Source organism: Chlamydotis macqueenii, chromosome 7, assembly GCF_036417535.1.
Source record: "Chlamydotis macqueenii isolate bChlMac1 chromosome 7, bChlMac1.mat, whole genome shotgun sequence".
Lineage (NCBI taxonomy): Eukaryota > Metazoa > Chordata > Aves > Otidiformes > Otididae > Chlamydotis > Chlamydotis macqueenii.
In genome coordinates this window covers 26,602,353-26,620,551 of record NC_141562.1, presented here as the reverse complement: position 1 = coordinate 26,620,551, position 18,199 = coordinate 26,602,353, and the positions used below count along the sequence as shown (strand labels likewise).

Sequence of the window (18,199 nt, the reverse complement as noted above, 5' to 3'; positions counted from 1 at the left end):
ACACTGCATGTGTCTGGCCTGCACTTACAGCTCCATGGCATGCCTCACATCTTTTTTTATTTTTATAAATGAGCTTTATTTTCTTAACTTCAATTTGAACTGCCTCCTTTGAGGCGATACGGAGAAAACGAATGGGGTGTGCTAGCCCTTCTGTGCTTAATCATTCAACGGGGTCACAAATGTGGGAGGCATTAGCTGGACCAGCAAGACTCTTTGGCTGGAGCTGTCTCTACCTGTTGCAGAACCGAGGTGCTGACCCAAGGGACAAAGCTTTGCTGGCCCAACTGTGCGTGCAGAGCTCTCCGCCAGCTTCATAGCTCTGCAACAGGCATAGCTACGGAGAGGGGGTGGGATATACAGCCTCCAGCAAAATGTTCAGAGGAGGGACCTCTCCAAGAGAGGCATGGTGCTGCCTTCCCTTTGCCTTAAGGTCGTTGCTGTATTGATGGGATGTCATCTGAAGCGGGTGATGCCCTTTTAATATTAGAAGAGCTGTGGATGCAACTGCTAGCATGCTGTGGGCATGTTTTAACTTACTCAACTGTTACATCTGTCTCTGTTTTTCCCCTCAGCCAGAGGAAGCTCGAGCCTTTTAAGTGGGTTCTCAGAGGGGCCAAATCTAAGAGCATTATTGCTGAACATGTTGAAAAATCCAATTAACTAGCATGGTGAATCCTAGGATGAGGCAATGCATCTTCTGTTGGTGCGGTGATCGCAGCAGATGTCTTTGGGGCTACCTGCATTGAGTGCATGAGTAACGAAGCAGGCAATCTGAGCCCAGGTGATAGCAGCAAAGCTAGAATGTGGGTTTTTTAACTCGGTGTTAGTTTGAGTCATTTTGCTCTCGTGGTGCTTGTCTCCGAAGTCTGTCTCCCTGTACTCCATCGAAAAGGAAAGTTCAGCTTGGAAGGCTAATTTTTTTTTTTTTTTTAAGGTGGTAAATGGGGATGTAAGTTTGTCCAAGCCCATGTTAAGGTCCCAGGAACTTCTTAAACCATGTAGCTTGGGCTTGATGTTTTAATGCTTGTGAGAAATCTGTGGTATGACATGGTCCCTGCAGACTAAGGCACGTGCTCTTGTTTGTGTCCTGATTAATCACACATGCGTGCTGTGTTCCTTGCATTGTCTTCTCCAATTAGTGCAGGAACAGCGATACTGGAGTGGTTCCTTGGTGCCATTTGGCCTGTTGATGAGTATGGCTGGAGTAGGTAGTTTGCCATCCGCTATTTTATAATTTCACAAACATGTGCTGACAGGATTGCTCTTGATCAGAAATCAGGATCTATTCTCCGATCATACGATTAACCTTCTTGGCTGTATGTACTAATTACTGCATGGAATTTAAAAACAGCAGATTCTGGCAGAACATTTTGGTTCTCACATAGCTTTTTTTTTTTTTTTTTTTTTTTTTTTCCTTTAACAGGAGGATAAAGGATTTGGTAATAAAAGAAGGATAGAGTAGGCAGAAGCATAGTAACAGAGGACTAAACAAACCTTCAAACCCTAGCATATAATTAGTGGGGATGTACATCTTGGGTCTGCTTCTGGAAGGAGTTAGTAATTAATGATCTTAATGTGCATCCTCAGTTCAATCCTTGATGATGGAGCTTCCTCTTCTCATGATGCAGAATTATTCTTCCTCAACCTGTGAATTTGCTAAACTCTAACTTCTGTTCAATTTATTGGCTTTTGCCTGTTGCAGTAGTTCCCAAACCAGCTCATTTTCTTTTCTGCATTTTTTAAAAAAGCCTGCAAGTCTGGTTGTTTTTTTTTTTTTTTGTTGTTTGTTTTTTTTTTTTAACAAGTTCTTAATATACTTGGAGGAACATCCTCTCTGTCTTTTCCAAAGCAGGGCTATTGCTCTGCTCTCAAGTACACTGGCATAGAGTGGGATTTGAGGAAGAGCTTCAGCTAAGTTGGGCAGACTTTGTCTCCTTGCAGCATCTGTGTGTGTGTGTGACCCAATTCTGCATCTTCAGTCAAGATGTGAATCTGTCCACTCCAGTCCCACACTCTGAATCCAGCCTGTGGTATTCTGGCAGGAGGAAACTGATCTCACACTTCTCCTTGTACACCGTATTTTTAAAGTCACTGTTTAAACTAAAATGTTTTGGACTTCTGCCTGAGGCTAGTGAAGAGAGGAGCAGATAGGAGACTTTATTCTGCACTGCTTCAGTTTTCTGCTGACGAGACATGTGGCCTGTTAGATGTATAGGATTGCTGTCATCTTCTGGGTGGCCCATATGCTGGAGTGGGAGGAAGACTGGATAAGAGAGGAAGAGTTGTTTGTGTGTTGTGTGGGTTTTTTGTTTTGCTCCTTGGCTTTTAAACTTAAGTGTGGGGACAGGGATTAGGGAAAGGAATGTGTTTGTGTCTTCACTGTTTCCAGTTCAGCATCGATGCTGCACAGAGCCCTGTGTTAGGGAGATGGGGCAGGCAGGCTGGGCAGGCAGGGAAGGACCGCAAGTATGAGGTGTGGCTCGAGCACCGGGATGGCAGAATAGCATGCACCCTTGCAAATGCCTCTGAGAGCCGTCAACTCAGTACTGAGAAAGCATTCAGTACCTTAGGGAGTGTAATGGCATTTCTTGTGGTTTTAAGGAGTCCTCTATTCTCCATCTGCTCCTGTTCTGCCTTCCTCCCCGGTCTGTCGGTGGCAGATGGTATTAACACTGCCTGTGTGGGTTTTTCCTCTCTTGCACAGAAAGAACTGTGTGGTATCAGATTTTGATTTTGGCATGTTAGATAAGGCAGGTGAGAAATGCACTTGGGAGCTGGAGTGGAGGGTGATGATCCTCAGCCGTTGTAGGAATCTGTACGCGGCACAGACGGGTCTGGCTGGCTGAGAGGAGCAGACCTCTTACCTGGCTGTTTTAGATAACTTAGTCTCAGGCTGGCAAACACCTGAAATTTGAATCTCTCTTGAGAAGGAAACCTGGATGGCAGTGTGTGTCCTCAGGATACTGAGAGCACTTAGCCCTGAAATAGCATTCCCGAAGGACTTCCAGCCTTGTGCACAGTTTTATACCTGTCACATTCTCTGCCTTCCTCCTTGGCAGTGTTGGATGCTGGGTTTTCTCCTCAGAGGGGTGATGCTCTTGGTTTGTACAGCTGTAGATGTAGATTAGTGTTCAGATATTCCAGGCACTTCCCAGCAAAACTGGGAACTGCTACAAAACTGTCTGTGCAGGGGCTGTAGCACAGCGATCATGTGGGAAGCAGTCCTTGCTTGCCATGTGGAAAGAGTTAATGTGAGCTATGGCTGCCAGAACAAAAACTAAACAATCCTGGATACTTCTGGGTCTGCAAGTGGGATTAGGATGGACTTTTGCAGAAGTAAACAGAGTAGAAAATTGGGACTGAGTTTTCTTTAGGCTTGTACTTTTAGGAAGGACGAAGGGCTGTAAGAGGCTACGGAAATGCAGCTGGTGAGCATGTTGCATTTTGTCGACACGATCCTCTTGCCCCGTTGCTCCGTTCAGACTCAGGAAGGGGCTCTCTGGTTGTGGATTTCTCCGCTGCAGGAGTGCGTTATCCAGATGATGAATTTCTGAGGCATGCTCAAGTCCCGTGAAAGCCAGATGTGAACACTTTCCAAGCAGTATGTGTGGGTCTAGCGTACACCAGGCAGCCCTGCTTACGTGGCAAGTGGAAGTGGTCTGAGATTGGTCTGCAGTGTGGTGCCGGGGAGGCGAGGAGCCCCGGCAGCTCCAGGGGCAGCCACTTCTGCCAGGGAGAGGAAGATGCTCGCTGGGCTCATCACTGCAGCTCAGCACATCTGTCCCCACCCTCAGTACAAATGCAGTGTCTCTTCCTGCATACAAGCCCTGCACAGGCTGTTCGTGTTGGGGCTAAACTCCCCGAATAGGACTAAAATTAAACGCCTTATTTAGTGCCTGCTGCCAATACTCTTACTCTAGGCACTTTAGCTGGATTTGCATGTTTGATAATCTACTAATCAAATATTTTTTAAGATACTGCCTCTTGAACAGATGGCAGGGGAGTGGAGGTGATGTTCTGCTTCAAGTAAATAGAAGAGGAGATAGCTCTGTAGGGATGAGAGGTTTACTTTAAAACACAGTCTCCCAATGGGGAAAAAAAAAATGAATACATCTCTGTATTCCTTCAAGGACTACCTTAAAACACTTGCTTTAAACATGATACATCAGCATCGCACACACATAAGGGCAAGGAAAGCTTATTTAAGCTGCTCTGGTGAGGAGCAGGGGTGGCTGCTGCTTGCCCAGCAAACACAGTAGAGTAAATCTGTCATTGTGGTACCTAAGAAGTGTAATGGCTGTCCAGGCTCACCCTGGGTCAGGCACCGGGCACAAATGTTGTTTTTGTTTAGGTCCCTCTGGAGCCTGGAGGGAGAAACATCAATGGTGCAATTCAACAGGGTGCCTTGAGCCATAGTGCTTGAAATAATAGATCAAAACACTTGCAACTTTTTTGTGCCATCCTCCCATTTCTCTGGCTATCTGTTGTTATTGCCTAATTGAATGAGTTAATTGTGTGAGCCAGGAATGTGTGAATCTGTTCCAATTCAGATTAAGGCTCATCTACATTTTTCCTCTCTCCAAGCTATTTTACAGCTGTATTGTAGAGGTGCAGATATCCTCTGTATCAGAGTAGTTATCTGATGAAAGTACTTCCATTCCTGAGGGAGGTTAGCAACACCAAGTATTTCTCTCTGGCTCACCGAGTCTAGTGCTATTGCTTCATATTGCCTTCCCATTTAACCAAAGCAGCAAGCTCCAGCTGAAGGGAAAGGGGCCAGAGGAGAGAAACCTGGGGCAGGCTGACAGAGGGGATGAAGAGTTTGGAGATGACTCACAAGGGTATGAGGGAACACGGAGCATGGTGCTCTGTCTGCAGATGGGAGCAGAAACAAGCCCCACAATTTTGGGGTTCCTTATTGAGGAACCTTTTGGGGTTCCTGCTCTTGTATGGATGGCCAGCCTCACCTTGTCAGGAGGAAGAGGTTGTTCCTCAGCTTATCTGAAGAAGGCAGAGAGGAAGTGATGAGGGGAGAAGTGGAGGCAAAATCCCAGCAAGAAGCTCTGGAGGAGCCAAAGGAGGGATTGAGTAGACTGAGCCTGCCCCCCTGGGGTTCCTGGGCTGCTCTGGGCAGTAAGGTGTCCCACCTGAGTGGTCAGGACAATAACATGGCACTTCCCTTATACCAGCTCCTTGGCAGGCTTGACCTCTGAACTCTAGATTGAAGTCAAGGCGTAATTTCTGTTTCCTGTTATGTGATATGTGACAAACATTACAGTGAACAAGGCTGTAGGTCACTTCTAAGTGGACACTTCTAAGGAACAGCCTTGTCAGTCCACTTCTTGCTGACTTATTAAATACTGCTGTTGGGTTGAGAACACCCCCGTTCTTCTTTTAATGCCTTTTATTTGAAAAATGATGAGTAGAAGAAGCATTTACTTCCCCCAGTTCTAGTCTGAGGAATCACTGCCAGTTACTGGACCACCAGTGAAGTTCTCTGGAGTGGGGCACTGATAGTTGACTTCCCAGGAAGCCAGTATAGTTTCAGTTTACTCTAAGATTGTACTGCTTAGTCTCTTTTCACCCTTCTAATTAAGACAGGAAGGATGTACATCTGGGAAATGAATCTGCAAAATGCTCAGCTGCACTCACCACTGTGGTCCTTGAATAACTGAGCCAGTAGTACCTCCTTATGGAGAGGAGTAACGACATACAGAATTGATCCCTGTTGGAAAGGGGCAGTCTCTTTCAGACATTAACATCTCTTCAGCATGGCTGTTTGTTCTTATAATCCTTTTCTCAGTATTTTAAGGTGCACCTTAACGGCTGCAGGGAGATTTCAGTATTCCCAGGTGATGCTTAAGGTAGGGCTTCATGAGAATGAGAGAGTTTAATTAAATGGACCTAGGACTGTTATCTCCTATGGAAGGCAACTTCCACAGAACAAATCATGCCTGTATAATTAAAGTCTTTTTTACCCTTCAAAGCAAGATAGCTACATCCAGATCACTTGCTGGGACTTGTCTTTGGCCCATGCTAACTTTGCAGTTATGCGTCGAAGTCACCTGGGGCAAGGACTACGTGTCCAGAACCATGCTGAGACTCATGACTAGTATGATCCAATTCCTCAAAATTACTGCAGGAATCTTGTTGGGAAATGTCTAGCTTAACAGGCTAGACAGCTATACAGACACTAGTTTAACAGAAAAGTTTGTTATAAAGGTCCCAGCGGTACACAACCTGTGAATCTTTAGGAGAGTGTTCCTTCTGGCCTTCACAACAGTATTAAATAACGGATGCCGGACTAAACATTGGACTGACCATTTTAAGCAATGTTACTGACAAAACCCCCCCCGCATCAGTAGCTACTGCTGTAATGCCTCTGGAGGAGGAGTTTCTCTGCACCTGCTGGACCAGGGACCCAGCTGGATGTGCATGCAGTACTGGTGTGAACCATGAATGGGGCATCTCCTGGATTTCGGTAGGATTGAGCTTGTGCATTTGACTCCAGACTGACTCTAGCTTTTGTTGGTTTTACTTGCAGCTTGCTCTGTTCTGACTGCACACAAGACAAATAATCTGCTGCTAAAATGAGATGAGTGGGGCTGTATCGCTAGTGTAAAGCGTTGGTCCCCAGCAGTCTGGCGCCTGTTCTCTTGCCAGCGGTGGGAGGAGCAGCAAACAAACCAGTCTCAGTGGCAGCAGAAAAGTCTCTGGTGAAATCTAAATAAAATCGTCTGTTTCCTGTGTTTTGTTCACCTCAGCAACCAGTTTAATTATGTCTTTAAAACCTTCTACCCCCCAGCTCCTTCCTTTTCTTTCCCACCTGAGGAGCCCCGCTGACCTGTCTAGGGGTTGCCCACATCTGTGGTGGCAGCTTGGATGGGATGGCGTTCAGCAGCCACTTCCAGCGATGTGCTTGCTCTGCTGCTATTTCTGTGTGGTATGGCTCTGATGAGGAGCCTCCTCTGTGCTTTTCACAACCGCCTCAGCCCCGTGGCTTAGCTGTAATTTGTGGACCCGTATTTCTTTTGAGCTTTTAAAAACAATTCCGATCAGAGGGGTTTGTTCTGGCTCCAGCTGAAGCCGGCAGCGAGGGCTGTGGGGGTTGGTGTTAGGAGCAGAATCGGGATGCCGTTGCCTTAGGAGTGGCTTGCTTTGAGCAGGCAACGTTTATTTCCTTTCCAAATACTGAGATTCCCTCCTGCACCTCCAAGTCATCTGAGATCGGCCGGCCCTCGGCCATGCGGCGACAGGGGAGAGGAGAGGCAGGAAGCAAGGGTTTGTTCGTTTACTGTTACCAATCCCATTGGAAACCGGCTCCAAGCCCCATGCAGATTTCCAGTAAAACTCTTTCCTATAGGGGAAACCCAGGGCCGTTCAAAGCTTGTGTTTTGTTGGCTCGGGCACAGCATGCTTCTGGGGCCTTTGACCTCCTCCCTGTACCCTGGCTCCCTCCGCGGCACTTCATTTGAGCTCTCTGTGAAGTGGAATCCATCACTAATGTCTGATATTTTTATTATTTGTAGGGGGAACTCTTAGAAGCTGGTAGCAATTAGAGCTTAAATGTCTTGGAATTAAAAAAAAAAAAATCCCCAAGAAGGAAGTTTAATGCTAAGCAGATGTGCAGGAGCAGCTGAAATATGCTAGCTGTCTTCTGCTTCAGAAGCAACCTCATCCACATCTAGCTGCTGTCAGGATGGGGCAGCTGAGAAGTGCTGCTGCTTTTGTGCTGCTGCTTGGGCCAGGGAGCGCATGTTGGGGACCTGTGGGGTTGTTCAACAGTTAATACTTAGATTGCCCTTTTATTCTGGCTTAGACCAATGGTTTTGACAAGGGGAAAAACTACTTTGTTTAGAAAGAAATTAAAAAAAAATAAATTGATGATCGCTAACAGAATTTATTTTTATGGTGAGTTTGGTCCCTTGGGATCTCACATGGGGCATTTGTAGATACGGCTACTGTGGATTAGGTTTAAACTCCCTCTCTTCCTGGGCAGACAGATCCAGGGTAGCCCTAAGCTTGTGTTAAGCACTGCTTATTCTCTGTCTTTAATTGTTGCCTGTTTCAACCTTTTGCTGCCAGCTTGAACTGGGGCAAACTGTTTGAAATCTTCCCAGTTGTCCCTGCAGTACATCTTCTTTATTTATCGCTGCCATATTCAGGTTCTTGTGTCTGGAAAAAGATCTGACAGCTGACTGAAGTTCATAATCCTGTTCTTGAAGGCAGTGGAAGTCTATTCAAAAGCTAATAGACAAGTTGCTGACAAGAACTCCTTCACACCCTTTCCGTGCGTGCCCCAAGCCTGTAATAGAAACATGCTGTATATTCCCTCCATAAGCTAGAGCACAGGTTACTCTGCCAGATGATTTCCTGTCGTACTCTACCAATGCAGAGCCTTTTTCCTCTTTTTCTTAAATGGTAATCCAAAGTAAATTATTGTAACTTGCCGCAGCGTATTTTGTACTGTATTGTGACAATGCAGTGCGTAGCTTTGGGAGTTAGATGGTTGGAAGACTTCAGGTTTTTCTCCAGACTGCCACTATTGAGAACTTACTAAAAAGTAAGCAAAACATTGAATACGTTTGAATTCCAGTTTTGCTCTAACGCAATGAAAATTATATGTCTGATTTTAAAGAAAGGATTTCAAAACCTCACCAGTCCCTTAGAACTGAGGAAACACAGCGATGTGTTTCTTGGATGTCTGGTTTCCAGTGGGAAGGTTTGAAAGCTGTTTCTTATGCTTTGTATCATGCTATCAATTTCTCAGTTACATACATACTAGGAATCTATTACTGATTTTTGATATCTTGATATTCTGCAAGTAAAAAAAAAAACCCAATAACAAGCCAAATAGAACAAGGCCATATCATATAAACACCTCTCCTCATTTCTTCTCCCAGCCAGTGTGAGAGTAACAGCTGTCCTCGTCTCCCTCATCCCACAGAAGGGGAACATTTGCTGGTTCTTATTTTGAAATGGTGGCAAACCTGCTAACTTTCAAAATATGCTTTCAGTGTATTCAAACAACAACAAAAAAAAACCCAACCCACTTAACATTTGAAGATTATTCCCAGAATCCCAAGACAAGTATTTACACCTCATTTCATGGAGGGGGAGGGAAATCTTTTGACTTTATTGGGAGCGACTCTATTAGCTTTCTCCTTAACCAGGTTTCTGCCTCATATTCATTGTCTAAAAAATGGTATTTCTAGTTATACTTTGAATGTACCTTTATTGGAGCTTTGCGCTCTTTTCCATGGAGCGTTACCTGTCTATTGTTTTCCTTAATGCTATTCCACGGTAACAAAATGCTTGTAGAAACTTGCATGTGTGTGCTAAGCTCAATCTCTGTGAGTTGCCTGTTGGTCTTTTGGGGATCATTAACAGCTGCAAAGCTAAATACTTTTGCAGGTCTGAGGCTTAATGAGTCAAACTGTCTCTTGGTAGGCATTCCCTGTCCTATTGGGAATAAGCTCAGAGCATATCTTATTCTGAGATCTCAAAATTGGGTCACTACTGATCAGTTTCCTAAGTTCTCAGTCTCCTAAAACACAAAAATTAACTGGGTAGTTCTTATGACTTGACCTTTAACCAAGTCCCCATCATGCCAATAACACTCTTGGGAAAAACTTAATTTTTTTTTTTCAGAGCTGTCTTGACTAACTTTCAAACTTTCTGATATGAGTGTTTTCTTGTTTCTCTAATTACTTTCTCTTTTCATGGCTGCCCTCTTCTTGGATTTCAAGTTTGGATGTCCAGTTTGTCTGAGACTCCAAAAAAGAGTGTTGCTGCAGGTAAATTCTTGTGTCTTGGTGTTCTGCATGCTATTAAAAAGAGCAGTCTGTAGTTCAAACTGTGTGTGGTTTTGGAGTTGTCTTGAATGTGAATCTCTGACAGTGGCTATCTAGGATCTGTTATCTACTTGTGTATTGGTTTTTCATGATGCATGACTTCTGATAAGGAAGAGCTTTGCTTTTCCTACCTCTGCCTCCTCTTGATGTTGCTGCTAGCAGTAGACAGTAGCTTGCTGTGTTGTAGCTTCCTTGCCCAACTCAAAGCCACAATCCAAAGCAGCTTCCTCTCTTGTGGTGGGTTGACCCAGGCCACAGCTGAGTACCTGCACAGCTGCTCTCTTGCTGTGGAGAGAAGAGGAGCAAAAGTGAGAAATCCTGTGGGTTGAGGTAAAGAAGAGGAACATGACTGTGTGCTCCTTGTTCTTCTAAAATGCTCTTCTGCTTTTCCACAGTAAGTAAAAAGGGTTTTATATGGAAAACACAGGACTCTGAGGAAGATGCAAAACTTTCGTGGGAGTATCAGGCTGCTTGTCACAAGGAGTCAGGAAGGAGGAAAGAGAAGGGAAACAACTTCTAGGTGAGGTGTCAGGATCTGGGGAGAAGTAGTCCAGTACAAGGCAAAAACTAAGCTTTATAGTATAAGGAATCAGGGCTTCTCCTGAGTCACCAGTAGATTTCTTCTGTAAATATTTGTCACCTGACATGGAATACCAGTGAAGAGGTCTTTTCTTTCTTCTGACAGAGGCAAAATAATCACAGACCCTGTGTCTGTACAGGATGCTGGCCTGGTCACCCAGGTGGTTAAGGCCACACAAGTCTTCAGGCAAGGAAAAATGGAAACACCCCTGCATACCTGATTTGGTAAATACTCAAGTTCATGCAAAGTATGTGAACAAAATCGCATCATCCTCAGTGGATGAGTGCTTGCTTGTCTGAGGTTTTTAGTAAGCAAGACTGCTGTGATTTCAGAAATGCTGTCCTTGACAGAAGATTAATATATCCCTGGGGGGATTCAGCCCCATCTTAGCAGAGTAGGTCTAATTTCAGGGTGGTAGCTGGATATAGAAGTGCAGAAGTATCTGAGGTATTTGGTCACGGGAGACTGGTGGTTGATAGGTCACCAAGGAGTTCAGATAGAAACAGAACAAGGCTGAGCAGGAGGGAAACTTGTTGAGGAGACAGAAAAGGTGGTGTTGCTTGGGAATAACGACAAGAAGCCCTCAGATTACCTGGCTGGAGAGTGAGGTTGGGTTTCTCTGACTCTCTACATCTGTTGGGACTGTTTCATATTGCTATATGTAAAATGGCAAATTGAATGCCAAGAGAAGAGCAAGGAAGTGAAATCTCTAATAGATACAAATTTCTTCCCTCCTGTTGACTGCTTTTAGCTAAATGCGTGTTGCTAGTTTGACTTCAAAAATCTGTGCATGGTGATAGGGCAAACGTAAATGATTCATTGCATTGCATGGTGCTGGACAAAGTGAATGTTGATACATAGTCCTGCACAGAAGTCTTCTGGTACATCTGGCAGGTTCTTAGCTCCCCATGCTGTTCCAGTTCACGTGGCCTTTCAGCTTACTCCTCAACCAAATGAATCCCTAGTTTCCAGCATAGCTACTCTTTGTTCCAGACCTGCCGTGGGCTGTATCATAATGTGGCAGGCTGACAGAGCAGACTGGAATTTGAACATGATCTTTACCCACATAGTACATACTTGTGCCCTAGGCTGGGGGTTGGAGACTAGAACAGAAGCTGCTTTGGTGCTGCCCAAGCTCCAGCCAAGGGCATAAACCTGCTTCACAAAGTGGAGACTCTAAGCAAGGATTGCAAGTGGTTTAATTTCCCACTTTGGAAAAAGATGGGTGCCATATAGCCAGATCCTGAGAGCGCTATGGTGGGACACTAGTTTGGGGCATCCCAACTGCCATTAAATTCCTTGGCTAGTCTTGCTTCATGCCATATGGAATAATGTGAATGCATTGCTCTGCTCAGCAGGACTAGGGCAAATGCCAGAATATATAGGTGACTTCAAGCCTGGTGGAAGACCCTGTCTAGCAGCTGTGTGAAAATCTCCAAGCAGTTTAACAGATTTGTGTGCAAAATACTTAAGTTTTCTTAACTGTTGCTACCTGTAACCTAGTTGGTTGGAATTGCTGTTCAGAGAGCCAACTTTCCAAGAAGGAGTGGAAAGAGGACTCAATTTTTTTTCCTTTCACCCTCCTGCCTCTAATTTTTCTTGGCTCTATCTTAAAACTTAGCAGATCAAAAATAAAAAATAAAAATCCTGAGACTAACAAGCTCTACTTGGCAAAGGTCTGCACTGAATTTCTCAGTTTGTCAGGATTTTGTTGGAAATGCTGCTGAGGACTATAAAGAAAGAAGTAATGAACTGGAGTGTTTGCTTGAGAGAACGTCTGCCGTTTACTGTGGGCCAAGCTCGTTCCTGATGCTCTCCCCGTGAGGGCTGTGTTTTGCTGCTGGTTGTAGCTGTCCATCAGACACTTACTCCAATGCTGGAAGCAGCAGTTTACCTTAAAGCTGCCACTTGTCCCAAACTCTTGAAGGCTTATCCAAATCTTGGTTCTTAGAAGTACTGGAAAATACTGTGTAGCCCTTATACTGGGGAGTAAATCTAGGAGTTGGGTATTTTTCCGCTGCCGTGATGGCTGGCCACATTCCCTTCCTGGTGGCAATGCATACTGTTGACTTGGTGACAGTCCTGTCTGCCTAATAGCAGGGTGTCACCTGCGTCTGAAACTCTCTTCTGAAAATGCAGCAGAACTGCTTTGTCCATAGTAAAATAGCTACCTGGCTGAGCTCAGGAAAGAACCACAGAAATGATAGTGTATTAATAAGCCATTTGATAGACTTATGCAAATATTTATTTTTGTCTATAATGAGGCAAAGGGATTTTTACCAGTACTATTTTATTGCTAAGACCTGGAGACTGGGCTGTACTTGTACCAAAGCCCTTTAGTTGTTACGGGTGGTGCTGAACTTCTGTCTCTGTGCCTAAAGCTTTGTGGCACGGAAGACTTCTACACCAAGAGCTGTTGGTCTCTGAAGTTAAACACTGATAGGCTTGGAGGGCTTCTTGTTTGGCAGAAGGAATAGAGATGAATCCCCTTTCCTATTGCCATGAGTTGTGAGTGGCCTTTTACCTCTGAGAATAATTGACGTGCAATTATAGCCTGAATTTTGGTAAGGGAAAGGGGGCTGAAGAGTGACAGACTGGGATGCAGGAGTATTGAGGAGATGAATCAAAGGCCTGATTGTTTATTTAGGGCACATTAAGATCAAAAACCAAAGAACAAACAAACAAAAACCCAAAACAAACAAACAAACCCCCCCCCACTGAATACAAGAAGAGAGATCCTAGGCCTGGAAACATGATTTTGATCTGCATCCATATTGTCCCCAAGGAGATTCGTAGGAGGCTTCATCAGTCTCATCCTGCTGCTTACTCTAGGAACTGCTTATTTTAGGAACTGCTTTTCTGAGACCCTTATGAGATCGTGAGCTCTTGTGTAATTTCATGTGCTTTGCATGATAAAGTCTGGTTTTTATCTTGTGTGCAATAGACACTTAACCCAATTTTTAGGCAGACCTAAGCTCTCTATCTTAAAATACTTGGGAATAGATCACTGGTGGAAGGCTGAAAGACAACATGTAGATTTAACACATTTGTTTAGTGACATGATCCTCTGATCAGAAAGAAAAGAAAGAGAGATTTTAGAGGAAGAAAGGAAATCTGTGTTTAGAGCTGAGCATATGATTGTTGTGAGCAGATAGACTGATTTGACGATTTTAAGTAGACTTGCTGCTATTCTGGGTTTTTTGGTTTTTTTTTTGTTTTTTTTTTTTTTTTTTTTCCTTTCTCCTTTCCCAAAAGGACTCTTCTGGAGATACATAAAGGCTTACCCTTGAAGAATTGGCTTTAACAAGAAACCACAGCTCTAGATCCAAGCTACCACAGTTACTCCTCCCTGTGCGCAGAAAAGTGCGAGGCTCTGCCTTTATTGTATGGAAAGCAGGGACACTTGGGGGTGCTTTCTGCCAGGCTCCCCTGCGTGCAGACCCTGCATGGGTCCCCAGCAGTTGTGCCCGGGTCGGAAGGGCTGGACTACCTGCCAGTTGATGGTTCAGCTGTGACTCATCCTTATGGCGTTCACTGACCGTTTCTGTGGTTTTGGCTGCTTCTGCAAAACTTCCACTGACCAGCCCAGTACTAACTCATTTAGTCTCAATCTGTAAACATTTGATTGATAATCATAAAAGGGTCATATAAAAGCCTGTGTGCTGTATGGATTAAAAGAGCAGACATGTTTATAGCCTGATAACAACCGAATACTCTGGCAAAGTTCAGGAGTCTCAGATTTCCATATCCAGATGATTTTATTTTTGGAGTCCAGTTGATGGTTTTAATTTTTGGCTATTGCAAAACCATCGTAGGTCTTAGCTGTTGCAACACAGGAGGAGGAGGAGGAAGACGTTGCTTGGAACGGGCGCTCTGCGCTCTTATTTAGGAGGCTTTCACAGTAGTTGCCAGTCTCTGAGTACCGCGGGAGGAATGATGCTCCCTCCTCGCTGCCTGGTGAGAGGGACAGGGTGCAACTGTGTCACTTAATAGTGCCAGCTGTGAGGGGCATGGACAAGCTCCGATGACATTTCTGCCCAGCCCCAGGAAGGGAGTCGCTGAGGTGAGGAGCGGGAGGATTGTAAAGTGGAGCCCTATGGAGAGGAGGAGGGGTATCCTCAAGACTTTAACCAGGAAACGGACGCGAGGCAAAAATAAATGGAGAGGCAAGCAAATTCTTATTTCAGCCAGCGATCTATCGTGTACTCTGCTCTGGGGAGGGCTTGCAAGTTGAAGCTAAAGAGGAGAGGGGGAACTTTTACCTGCCACATCAGCCTTATCCTGTCCTCTGCTCTCCCTTTCTCCTGCCTGGGCTGAAGAGGCTTTTTAAGAAGTGGGGCTGTAACGTCAGGCGAGGCATTGCAGCATGCATGGGAGCTTGCTGGGGAACTCGTGCTGCTCTACATCCCCTCTTCTCTGGCACGCTTCATACTGAGCAGGCAGTTACTCTTCAATGAGATGCTGTGTCCTGTGTTACAAATTAGACCTGAACTAATTGGCAGGGATGCGGAAGCGCCCACGGCAGCGTGTGTAATTGGTGCTGTGCTCTCTGTGGTGTTGCCTGTCTTGTTCTTTTGAGTTCAGTTTTGGGGGGGGGGAAACCTGCAGTTTGATATAACGTACCAGCAATGTTGTGGGTATCCTGAGTGTCATTGAGGAGTAATTAATCTGAAGATGCTTGTGGGAAGTGGAAGAGTGAAAAGGGCTAAAGGTTTTTTCGGTTTGATGGTTTGCTGTTGTTGGGTTTTGGGGGGTTTTTTGTTTGGTTGTTTGGTTTGGTTTTTTTTTTTTTTTACCCTAATGACTGTGTCTGAAGTGAACACAGTAACAACCTAAACCAGGCTACCCAGAAAATGTTTAAGGCTTCTGATTACTGGGAGGATCTAGGTTTTTTAAATTTCTTTCCTCCTCTCCTTTCTGATTTCTTTCCTCCTTTACTGTTACTGAAGTTTTCCCCACAGTGGAGTGCTTAATCCCGGACTAGCATCGCTCCAGGAGCCATAGTGACCCCACCCTCCAGAAGGGTGTATCCTCTAGGCATGATCTGCTGTAGCTGTAAATGAACAAGTTTATTTGACCTTGGTTACTTCCTAGACCGAGGAATTTGTCACCCTATATTTTTTGTCTTAATAGGAACCCTGTAGCACTTATACAAGCTTCTGTTAAAACAGTCTCTTAATTGTGCATGTTGCACCAGCCACCGTAGTGACAAAGATGTCCTCCTGCAGCGAGTGCCTTATACAAGGCAGGAAAGAGTAAATGGCATCGTAAAGTCCTGCTGGGTTTCAGATACGTGAGTGCCGATATAACTTATCTTACTGAACTACTGTAACCTGCTTTTTTGGAGATGGAGTTGCAGAGGTGGATTTGAAGTGCTGCTTCTCCAGGTTTCCTGGCAAGGGTGCTCCTCTGGCACATGGTCCCTGGCTCGGTCTCAGTGGCTGACAGCAGGGTGTTTGCCAGCCTGCGCTCCAGCCTGGTCCTCTCTTTGTTCCCAGCAAGGACATGTGTATCGCATGAGCACTGCTCCTGCCACCAAGCCAATGCTCTGTGTGTGGGTTTTTTTCCTTACTCTACTCCCATGAAAACCATCAGGGAGATTAGTGGAAAGACATTTGGGGTGTCTGTTTAGCAAGTAGCTTCCTGCGTGTCCCCTGCTCCCTTTGTCACTGTTTGGTCCCTCCTTCTGCCTTTCCACACACTGAATTCTCTGCTGATGTACATGCATAAACCTAAGGACATGATGGCTTTTGTTTCTGGTTAGAGAACTGGTATTTATCTTAAGAAGACTAAAACAGCATAGGGATTGTAGGTGTTGCTTGCATAAATAGGTTGGAGGAAGATAATAATGCTGCCCTGTTCCACTCTGGAGAATGGACTGTGTGGGAAGCCATGTGAAATGGGGAAAAGTATCTCATCACGCTCTAGATAACCCAATTGGCACTAGTTCAAACCAGAACACTCAAGTCAAGTTTATTCATCATGAGCAGAAACACGATGCTTATTTGGAATGAACAGCAATGGTGAAAAATTTTATTATAAATTTCAGTGTTGTCAGTTCAGTCTTCTCCCCCTATTCCTGCTACTGGCTGTGGTTCAACTATCCATAGAAAAGCTAAATCCCTTAAACACAAACTTCTAGAGGAGATGACTCCTCTTTAAATAAAATTAACCTGCGTAACCTGAGGAGAGTCAGAGGCACGCTCAGGGAGCAAGGAAGTCTTCTGGTTTTCTGGATTTCTTAAATCTGATCCAAAGGGAGACATTGTGATAGTGTTTCCTTTCAGGAAACAGTTGAATTAATTGCCTTTTATTCTAGGATTTTCATTTCACAGGATGCTGTTTTAATGGCTGATGCACTCTTTACCTTTCTCTTGGCAGGGATGCTAATTATTTGTCTGTAGAATCACTTTGCATCTTCAGCCTAAATGTATATGAACATGCGTTTGGAAGTACAGCGCTGCGCATCCTGTGCTTGGCTGTCAGTCCCCTGATTTGTCCGGTGGACAGTTTCAGACCGTGCTGCTTCCTTCCCGTCTCTTGGAGCCAATTTGTCATCAGAGATTTAGGAGACCTGGAGCCTGCTCCTGGCTCTGCCCCCGTCACGTGGAATGGGACTTTCAGCAAGTCGTACATCTGCTTCTGTCTCCCCTTTCCATCTGCATCTTAATCTAGAGAGACAGGAACTGCCTCTTAATGTGTGAAATGCATCAATGCTGTTGATACAAACTGCTCTGCCCTAATACAGGTTGCTGTAATTCAGGAAACTTGTAAAATTAATTTGCATTAAGGCATATTGGCTCTTGGACAGAAAATGTAGGTGCTTTTCGCTCTGTTCTGACACTTTGAAGAGTGTATAAATGAGGGCAAATTAAGAAACCCTGGTATCCTAAAGATTTTCCTGCCTGTTGGAGGCAGTTTCCAGGCAGAGCACAGTCGATCTGTGCTTGGGCTTGGCAGTGCGGAGGCCCCGGCTGCACTATTTATGTTGCACTGGAGAGCTGAGATGCCTCTCCAGCGGCAGTGCGAGGAGGTCTCCCTCCACATCTGGCACAGTGACGTCCCCGCTTTGCGGCTCCACCCCAAAATGCACAATTTCGGTTTGGGAGTGGAAAACTCGGAAATAAAAAAAAAAAAAAACAAACCAGGAGTAAACTCCGGGAGTGTGGGGGAAGGGAGGAGAACTGTTACTTTGCACCTTTTTTGTCCCTATTTTTTTTGAGAGCCTACTCTCATTCATAAACGTCTTTGAGAGTAGAAAGCCGTTGGTGCAACAAGAAACCAAACCACTGGAGAGGTTGGCTCCAAGGGCTCCAAAAACGAGCTGAAGGGTGATGGAGAGGGAGAAGCCGGAGCGTGCTCTGCCCCTGTCCCGCTCAGGGCCGCTCTGCCACGGAGAATGCGGAACTGCGGAGCAGGCGGGGGGTGGCTGTGTTTGAGCGAGGATCTGGCGCTATAACTTTTTTTTTTCTTCTTCTGTTTCAAGTAAACACTCTTCCCCGCCCTCCCCTCTCTCCCTCCACCCCACCTCCCTCTCTTTCAATCCTGCTCATGTGTTTCTATTTAAGGGCTGCAGTGCAGACGAATATGATTGGCATCTACAGCCCCCTTGACTTTCAGCTCAAGCCTTTAGAGTGGAGAAGGAGCTGAGCCGCCAAGGGGAGAGCGGTTTTTTCTTTGGGTTTGCTGGGGGGATGGCTCAGCTGTGGATTTATGCTGCTTCTGCCCAGGATTTTTCTCTCTGAATGGGAGCAAGGATTGTGGA

General features: G+C 45.2%; 1 protein-coding gene across 1 annotated transcript in view; it reads left to right on the top strand.

Annotated features, from left to right (window-relative positions):
* SH3PXD2A (SH3 and PX domains 2A) overlaps positions 1-18,199 on the top strand; it is a 136,506-nt gene that overhangs the window by 55,881 nt on the left and 62,426 nt on the right. The gene's annotated exons all lie outside the window — the stretch shown is intronic.